This window comes from Natrix helvetica (genome assembly GCF_964273705.1).
Source record: "Natrix helvetica genome assembly, chromosome: 6".
NCBI lineage: Eukaryota > Metazoa > Chordata > Lepidosauria > Squamata > Natricidae > Natrix > Natrix helvetica.
In genome coordinates, this window is record NC_138553.1 from 31,097,885 (window position 1) to 31,108,552 (window position 10,668).

Genomic DNA, 10,668 nt, shown 5'->3' on the forward strand with positions numbered 1-10,668 from the left:
TTGGAGGAATAATTTAGAAAGACAATCCCCTTCATACACACACACGTCATCCATGCACACAAATGCAAACATTGCATTTCAGGAAAATGGACTATATAATATGGCTGATATTTTTTAATGCAATCCTTCCCAAGGATAAGGTTAAGGAGGGATGCCTTATTTGATGATTTGATGACATCAGCCCAACTGGCAAAAGAAGGGGTGTCACTGTGTTAATTGGTTTGCCAGCTTGTGCTTATATTCTGAGTTATACAGCAGACTGAACTATTTCTTATCTGACAAATGATTTACTGCTCATGTCACATAATACGACACACATTCCAACTTTACTTTCTTTTCTGATCTTCCGTTCGCCTGCCAAGAAGGTGGCAGGCACATAGCTCTTGCCAAAATCTAGTTAATTGAGTTAGCACTTTTGTATTTTTATTTTCTTTTATATTAAAGTGTTTTTATTAGAATATGCTTCGGGTTTTATTTTGCTTGTCTTCAGAAGTATGCTACAAGGAAAGCCACGGTCCACGCTTCGTTAATTCAGGGTGAAACTCCCCCCTGACAAGTTGCCCCTTGCCAATCTTCAAAAAATCATTAGTAATCCCTTTGATGTATATCTTAAATGGACAAGTGAGAGTTCTGACCAAATAATACCTGCAAATTCTTGGGGATACTGCCAAATGTTTCAGACATTTTCCTTTGAATCTCCTTACTTCTTCAAAAGTCAAATAAGAAGCTAAGAAGAAATCCTCTAAGTAATCTGGATGTCCGCTCTAACTGTATAAAACTGCACAGAAGATTCATAGCTGGAGCATTTCATCTATAATTTTTATACATACATTTTGTTGATATAATAGGCTGAATTTGGAGATGTACAGGAGAATGTACAAGATGATGAAGGATGGAAATATGCGGGGGGGGGGGGTGTTTAAATAGAATGTTCCAGAATGTGCAACTTAGCTAGCTAGTGGAATCACTGGGGGTGGGGGTGGGGAGAATGATAATGATCAGAAAAAACAAAGTACAAAGTAGGAAATAAGGTGCATATGAAAATGTGTTTTCCTTCAAAATATTAGTGGAATTGAGTAACTGTAAGGAAGTTACAAATCCTTAAACTCCATATCATTTGAATCTTCCTGAAGCTAGGATTGGAGCTGCTGGAGAGAAGGAGGGGGTGAGTCACAAGACAAAGACACTGAGGTGGGGGCCCTTAAACTCCATATCATTTGAATCTTCCTGAGGCTAGGATTGGAGCTGCTGGAGAGAAGGAGGGGGTGAGTCACAAGACAAAGACACTGAGGTGGGGGCCCTTAAACTCCATATCATTTGAATCTTCCTGAGGCTAGGATTGGAGCTGCTGGAGAGAAGGAGGGGGTGAGTCACAAGACAAAGACACTGAGGTGGGGGCCCTTAAACTCCATATCATTTGAATCTTCCTGAAGCTAGGATTGGAGCTGCTGGAGAGAAGGAGGGGGTGAGTCACAAGACAAAGACACTGAGGTGGGGGCCCTTAAACTCCATATCATTTGAATCTTCCTGAGGCTAGGATTGGAGCTGCTGGAGAGAAGGAGGGGGTGAGTCACAAGACAAAGACACTGAGGTGGGGGCCCTTAAACTCCATATCATTTGAATCTTCCTGAAGCTAGGATTGGAGCTGCTGGAGAGAAGGAGGGGGGGAGTCACAAGACAAAGACACTGAGGTGGGGGCCCTTAAACTCCATATCATTTGAATCTTCCTGAAGCTAGGATTGGAGCTGCTGGAGAGAAGGAGGGGGGGAGTCACAAGACAAAGACACTGAGGTGGGGGCCCTTAAACTCCATATCATTTGAATCTTCCTGAAGCTAGGATTGGAGCTGCTGGAGAGAAGGAGGGGGGGAGTCACAAGACAAAGACACTGAGGTGGGGGCCCGCGCGCCTAACGGCGCGCGAATCATATATCTATAAACCAAAATAGCAATAATACATTCTGGATTAGTGTGTTTGAGATTGTGATTTTATTTATTTCAAAATGACTGGCTTAGTTCAATGTAATAGCTGTTTTGCACCTGTCTTTCGCAGTACTCTTTTCAAATTTGGATACTGTCCCCTTTGTAAACAAATTACGAGTCTACATAGGCAGATTACCTATCTAGAATCTGTAATCTGTGCTCTCCAAGCAGAAACTAGGTGTCTACGTCAGCCATTCCACTCTATGGTGAAGCCACACTATCAGCCCCCTCTGCCACAAAGATCTTGCAGGAGAAGAGCTGTCTGGACAACTGTGGGATCTGGCAGGTTGAGAGCTGTGAACCATAAACCCAAAGCTTTTGCTGTGACCCAGCAAAACAGATATAGTGCCCTTGCTGACCTTAATGGGGACACTAAAGAGATAGGTCAAGGCAGTTGTGATAATGATGACTCAAATAAGCAGGGGATCGTGGTCCAAAACGAAGAACTTTCTTTGGAAAGGCGAAAAGGAGAACCAGGTATCACACATCAGTCGCAGAAGAAGATCAAGGTATGTAAAAAGAGAAGTCACCTTCTGGTTGGTGATTCAATCGTAAGAGATGTTAATTTAGGAGAGGATACGGAGGTTTTAAAAGAGGTCAGGTGTCTGCCAGGTGCTACTGCCAGCAGAGACAAGAGGCGTATTTTTAAGATAGTCAAGAATGCAAGTAAGGACTGTGACGTTGATGCTATTATACATCTTGGCACTAATGATCTATCCCAGAAAGATGTACTTTCTGTGCAGAATGATTTCCAGAACTTGGGGTATGAACTTAATAGTATAGGTTGTAGGCTTATCTTTTCAGAGGTTTTACCTGTATATAAGGAACAAAAAGGGAAGGGCCAGCATGTAGCAGAGTTTAATGTTTGGCTAAAGGAGTGGTGTAAAAGGGAAGGCTTTGGTTTTATTAGTCATGAAGCCTGTAGCTGGTCCAATGAAAAACTGTACAAAAGAGATGGGTTGCACCCATCCAAGAAAGGAACTGAGTTACTTGGCATTAAATTCACAGATTTTCTTGATAAACATTTAAACTGAAGAGCGGGGACAGAGAATTAATAGATACAGAACATCTCTGTCCCCAGCAAACTAAAATTCATAGGGTTATAAATGCATGTAACATAGATGTGTGTGTGGGTAAGATTATCACTCCTGCTGTCAAGCAAAACCAAGCATGTAATAGTGATTGTCATACCATGTGCATGAATCACACAAGTGGCAAGAAAATAGGGGCAGTCAGGCATAATACAGGTTATGTAGACAGTAAACACAAGGTCAATCAAAATGGACTCAAATGTCTATATACCAATGCACAGAGCATGAGGAATAAACAGGGAGAATTAGAAATTCAAGTAAAAGAGGGCAGATATGATATTATTGCCATTACAGAAATTTGGTGGGATGAAACTGACAAATGGAACATACAGCTAGAAGGATTTAAATTATTTAAAAGAAATAGACCAAATAAAAGAGGAGGTGGAGTTGCACTATATATAAGAAATAACTATGTCTCTACAGAAATAGAGCACAACAATAATGAGAACTATCTTGAATGCATTTGGGTCAATATTAAAGGTTGTGGGGGAAATGACATTGCCATAGGTCTATACTACAGGCCACCCAACCAAGCAGAGGAAGAAGATGAACTTTTTGCTAGTCAGCTAACTAAGGTATGTAGGAAGCACACCACAATAGTAATGGGAGATTTTAACTACCCTGACATCAACTGGGAAACAAACTCTGCACCAAGTGGAAGATCCAACAGGTTCCTAACAAACCTAGCAGACAACTTTGTTTTCCAAAAAGTAGAGAAGGAAACAAGGGGATCAGCCATACTGGACTTAATTCTCACTAACAGAGAGGAAATGATAGAAGGTGTTGAAGTCATAGGAACCCTGGGGGCAAGTGACCATGCAATATTGGAATTCAACATTATCCAAACACAAGTAGTAGAACAAAGTCAAACTAGAGTCTTGGACTTTAAGAAAGCTAATTTCAATAAACTTAGAGAGAGCTTGGGAAAAATTCCATGGATGAGAATCCTCGAGGGGAAAACAACTCAAGAAGCTTGGGAAATTTTGAAAAATGAGATTAGAAAAGCCCAGTCTAACACAATACCAATGAAGAAGAAAAACAACAGCTCCCAAAAGAAACCAGCATGGCTGCATAAACAACTATCTGACAAACTGAAAGACAAAAAAAGTAAGTATAAAAAGTGGAAGGAGGGGGACATAACTAAGGCAGAATATCAGCAAATAGCCCGAGCCTGTAAAGATGAAGTGAGGAAAGCTAAGGCTCACAATGAAGAAAGGCTTGCCACAAAAGTAAAAATTAACAAAAAAAGCTTCTTCCAACATGTTAAAAACAAGAAAAAAGTTAAGGAAACAATTGGTCCATTGCTAGGAGAAAGTGGCAAGAAGGTGACAAGCAACAGGGAGAAAGCAGAACTATTTAACTCATGTTTTGCATCTGTCTTTACACAAAGGGATAAAACAGTCCAACCTATCAAAAGCAGCACCACAAAATTAGGAACACAAATTGAAATAGGGAAGAAAATGGTAAGTGAGCACCTGTCTACCCTAGATGAGTTCAAATCACCAGGACCGGATGGATTACACCCCAGAGTTCTGAAGGAACTAGCAGACGAGATCTCAGAACCACTGAATTATATCTTTCAGAGATCCTGGAACACCGGGGAACTACCAGAGGACTGGAAAAGAGCTGATGTGGTTCCCATCTTCAAAAAAGGGAAAAAATTAGATCCAGGAAACTACAGACCTATCAGCCTAACCTCAATACCAGGAAAGATTCTGGAAAAAATAATCAAGCAACGAATTTGCGAACACCTAGAAGCAAACAAAGTAATAGCCAAAAGCCAACATGGATTTGTCAAAAACAGATCATGCCAGACTAATCTTATTGCATTCTTTGATAATGTGACAAAATTAGTGGACCAGAGGAATGCCGTTGATATAGTTTACTTGGACTTCAGTAAGGCTTTTGATAAGGTAGACCATAACCTACTACTAGATAAAGTAGAAGAATGTGGGTTAGACAGCATCACCACCAGATGGATTGGTAACTGGCTGACCAACCGCACTCAACGTGTAGTTCTCAATGGAACTGCATCTACATGGAGGGAAGTATGCAGTGGAGTACCCCAAGGCTCTGTTTTAGGCCCAGTACTCTTCAACATCTTCATCAATGATTTGGATGAGGGAATAAATGGGGAACTCATCAAATTTGCAGATGATACCAAGCTGGCAGGAATAGCCAACACTCCAGAAGATAGGCTTAAGATACAGAAGGATCTTGACAAACTTGAACATTGGGCACTATCTAATAAAATGAAATTCAATGGTGAAAAGAGTAAGGTTCTACATTTAGGCAACAAAAACGGAATGCACAGGTACAGTATAGGTGATACCTTACTCAGTAGTAGTAACTGTGAAAGGGATCTTGGAGTCCTAGTGGACAACCATTTAAATATGAGCCAGCAGTGTGCAGCAGCTGCCAAAAAAGCCAACACAGTTCTAGGCTGCATCAACAGAGGGATAGAATCAAGATCACGTGAAGTGTTAATACCACTTTATAATGCCTTGGTAAGGCCACACTTGGAATACTGCATTCAGTTCTGGTCGCCACGATGTAAAAAAGATGTGGAGACTCTAGAAAGAGTGCAGAGAAGAGCAACAAAGATGATTAGGGGACTGGAGACTAAAACATATGAAGAACGGTTGCAGGAACTGGGTATGTTTAGCTTAAGAGAAAGAAGGACTAGGGGAGACATGATAGCATTATTCCAATATCTCAGAGGTTGCCACAAAGAAGAGGGAGTCAAACTATTCTCCAAAGCACCTGAGGGTAGAACAAGAAGCAATGGGTGGAAACTAATCAAGGAGAGAAGCAACTTAGAACTGAGGAGAAATTTCCTGACAGTGAGAACAATTAATCAGTGGAACAGCTTGCCTCCAGAAGTTGTGAATGCCCCAACACTGGAAGTCTTTAAGAAGATGTTGGATAGCTATTTGTCTGAAACGGTATAGGGTTTCCTGCCTAGGCAGGGGGTTGGACTAGAAGACCTCCAAGGTCCCTTCCAACTCTACTATTGTATTGTATTGTATTGTAGCCCTCACAAATGTTTTTTTTCCATATCATTCCAGGACATATTTGTTTCTGAGGATATGCATTCAGCCACTCTTTGTATTTGGGACCTGAGGGTTCCTCCTCCCCCTTCCCCTCCTCCTCCTCCTCCTCTCTTTTGAAAATGCTAGAAATGGATTTGGTTTTGCATATAACAGCTCCCCTTGTATTATTTTTTAGCTGAAGATGTTTTAAATGCAGTCAAGTAGGATGTGGATTTGATTCACTGTTGTACTGTATATGGACAGAGTTACATTACTTGCCTAAATGATGTAGGAAACTGTTCTTCAGGCTGTAGTCCCTGATGATCCCTTGTGGAATTGAAGGCAGGCTTGAATGCCTTTCCTCAACAGAAGAAGAAGCAAGTCACTCAAACTCTTAATAATGTGCCATAATAATTTATCACTATGTGATTTATCACCTCCATTTGCATGAAATCATTACTTTGGAGTATTCTCAATTTTCCATCTGTGCCGTACATCTTCCTGCTTGTCATCTATTCCCTTATGGGACTCTGGACTTGGGAATGATGGCCAATGGCAAAGTTTAGGCAAAACAATCCAAATACTTCTTGCTGAAAGAAAGAGGAAAAAGTACAAAGTTAAAGAGAAATGTAGGAATTCACCCATCCATTTTTGGAAGGTTTCAGCTCAAAATGAAGTAATACAATCTAATGTCAAGAGAGAAATTCCAAGAATAATGTCTGCCCTTTTGCTCAGTTATCCTTTACTAAGGTGTGTTGTTAAATTGAAGACTCACCAGCAAACTCTGTCTGCTTTAGGAAGCAAAGTGCTTTTCTTGGGCATTTCCATTGCTGGTCCTCTTGCTACTATTATTATTTTAGATTGTCTCCATCATAATGTTTTCTGAGATCTCTCTTGCTTTTAATTTCCTCTTCTTCAATATTTCCTCTTAAGTATTGAAATATTCTGTTTCTAAACTCCAGTGGGAAAGAATTGGTTGATTAGAAAAGAATATAAAGGAGAGGAGAGATACAACATGAGGGGCAAATTATTAGGATGGGGGGATGTTAAGAAAATAAAGATGAAAGAAAAGGACAGAAATGAAAGAAATATGAACACAGAAGAGAACGAATGGAAAATAGACATAAGGAAAAATGAAATATAAACTGTAAATAAAATGAACAAAATTATATGGTAGAGTACCCTAGAAGTGGAGCTATTTAAATAGAAAATGTGAAATATGAAATATGAATATTTGGTAGAATGATAAAGAGGCTATGATAAGTAAAATTCAAGACTTGGGGCAAAATCTGGATAAGAAATAGATTTTAAATGTATATGGAGATGATAGGTGATATAACAGAGCAAGGAACAGCTAAGATCAAAAGAGGAAGAGAAAAGACAGAAAGGTATACAGGCCTATAAGATGATGCAAACTGTTATGACAATAAAAAGATTAAAGGAAAGTTTTGAAGAATGGAATCAGAAAATTGTAGTCATGCTATCAGCAGTAATATCAGTAATGATGTCTGCTTCTCTGGAAGGACTATGTCCAAAAGAGGTTATTGAAGAAGTACCAAATGTAGAACAAATTTTATCTGACAAGATGTTATTAAAAGTAGAATTATAGCTGAGAGGCCAAGAGTGAATTTAAAAAAGAATGTTTCACTCGATCTACGAAAGAAACTGGCAGAGGCTTAAAAGAAAAATACAAATGACAAACTAAGAAAGTGACCCAGATACAGTATTTTTTTTCCTTTTTGGATTTACAAAAGAAGCTTGTAAAAGCTTTGAAGAACTCTGTGCAATGAGGCAAAGAAGAAATAACAAATCAAATCCTACAACAATATTTGAGTGAACTAAAGATTAAGACTGCTAAAAGTAAAATGACAGAATATAAAGTTGGTTGATCTGATGAAGGTTAAAATGAGATTTTTATTATTTCTGGCTATCCCTTCTGCTAACACCAGGACTGAAAAAGATGTTTTATGGATTATAGATAAGAGATGCGATATGGGAAGACAAGATAACTGTTTGTAACTTTAGAGAGGATGAAAAGTTACAAAATTTGTTTATATTTGTCATGTAGGCTGCAAGTCAGTTCTTTGCATATGTTTCTCTTATTATATTCTTACTTTTCCCTTTATTCTTTTTTTCTTTCTTTTTCTTTGCATGTTTTACTCTGTTCTGTGGTCTTTTACTTAAGTTTAGCTTGTGTTAGATTTTATTATTAAAGTCAAAATTCTTAATAAACATCATGTGCATAAAGACAAACAAGTGAAGAAGTTTAAAGTACAAAAAACAATTGTATTTAATATGAGGACTGATGCTTATATAATCTTATTTTTTTAAAAAAAGCCAAAGGAAAAACAAAACAAAATACATTTTCTGACCAAAAATAATTGTACAATCCTGGGAAGTTCTTGAAGTCGCCAAAATGAGATGGGAGGTTGAATGTTCTCTGGAGCAATTAGTTGACATTTACAGAAATGGGTCTAGGGTTTCCATAATCTGTGCAAAATTAGATTTCATATAGTCTATGCATCGTCTTGTGGTATGACATTTCACCAGTACTCAAGCAAAGCGTTTACATTTAACTTGCCCTTTGTTCGGTGAGTTTAACAAAATCATTTTTATTTTGCTTTGTCCATCCCTTTCTCATTAATAGTTAGATTAATAAATGGAGCCTGCTGAAATACAAATTCAAGTCTTACAATGTTTTTTTGAAAGAAAGAAGGAATAAGCCCTTGGCCATCATTTCTTATTTTAGAACAGAGCTCATGAATTTTAACCAAATGTTGTCATGTTGAGTATTAATGCACAATTATGCAAAAACAACCATAATGTCTCTGATGAAAATTAGATTCCATTGCCACTTCTATAATCGGAGGTGACATTTTTTAAAAAGACTCATGACCTAAGATTCCTGTTGCTATAGCAATAAGTCTGTTAAGGGGGGAAGAGCTAAAGGTAAGTGTGCGTGTGCATGTATATTTCAGGGAACAGGAAAGTGTTGGTTGGCTGTCATGTTTCCTGTTGATTGGTTCAAAATATGTGACTTCTCTTGCCATGACTACTGAAACAATCTCCCTTCATCACCATCTTTTCCTATTGTAACAATGCTAGTGGGTGATGTAAAGCTGTTTCCACTCTCAAAAACCCAATCACATACCTATCTTTCATTGTATCAAGAGGCAAAGATGGGCACTTATATGAAAGTGCTACTTCCTGCACAAACATTTCAGTGTTCACAATTGTATAATTGTTGCACAATTGGTGCAACTCTGCTAACAAATGCTGGTATCTATCACCGTCAGAAGGCCACAACCGGCATGGGAGAGGAACATCTGGAAATTCAGTGTAACAGAAGAGGGTCAAAGTAGTAAACTTATATTATTATTTTAAACCCTTATTTCTGCCCTCAATATTGAAGGCCGTCCTATTCTGTTGACAAAAGGCAATTGAAGGGTGCTATATATAGCTGACAGCCAGTGATCTTCTGCTTTCAGAATGGCGCCAACAAATCTTACAAATCTGTTTGGCATTTTTGCTGCGACAAATTAAAAGCTTATTTTTCTGAAAATCTATCCAGTTGTAACCTTTTGTCAATCATGTTAGCAATCTGCATGTTTTTCCAGTACAGAGTGTTATTACATTTATTCCATTTATTTGATTGATTGTGGACTTCTTATGGTTATGTTGATGTACTTGCCTCCAATCTCGAAGCAGTATAAAAGTATGCCAGCATGCTAACTTTGATCTGCCCTTATTGCTGAGAGCAGTGGTCCACAGAAACAAGACCAGCTACTGGTGCTGTCCTCAAAGTTTTAATAACCAATAAGGAAGTTGAATGGCAGATTTTCCCAATGTCAGCTGCTGACAAAAAAATTCCACCATGATGGCTTCTCTCCATAAAAGAGGACACAATATTTGATAGAAAACTAGACCCATAGTTTTAAAACTTGATGCTCAGATAGCCAATCTGTCCCTCTTGGATCAAACCCTTGAAGAAACTTTTGTTCCCATTGGTTCAAACTGATCTGTGGAGTGGGTGGATGGATGTAAGTAAAATAAAGAACCTCTCCTCTTTCCTGGGAAATTACGACTCAACCTGAAGAACTAGTATTATTTCTAACCCGATATTAACAGTACAATGGAATTCATGGGGTGAAGTAGAGTTTCCTGCTTCACCACTCCCATTACCTGTGACTTTTGCCAGGATGGTAGAATAAGTAGGGACAGATATTTTTAAACATATGTTGGATGTTGTGTTCTTCTGTAACTGGCCTGCGATCATTTGATTACATGTCATCAAGTCAATGTCTTAGAAATCACATAGATTTTCTGCTCAATGAAGATGGCTTTTCAGATCTGCCAATGATGCATTCATCATTGTTGTAATTAACTCCATCCATCTTATTGCTGGTCACCCTCTTCTGCACTTTTTCTTCTGTCTTTCCCTTTGCCAGTTCTGAACTGAAGAAGCTACTTTGATGAGCAGTGAAACATTTTTAGGAAAAAAACCTCAAAAAAGTCTAGTCACCTTTTGGAAAGCACCTTTGGATGCCTTTCATTGCTGCCATTTC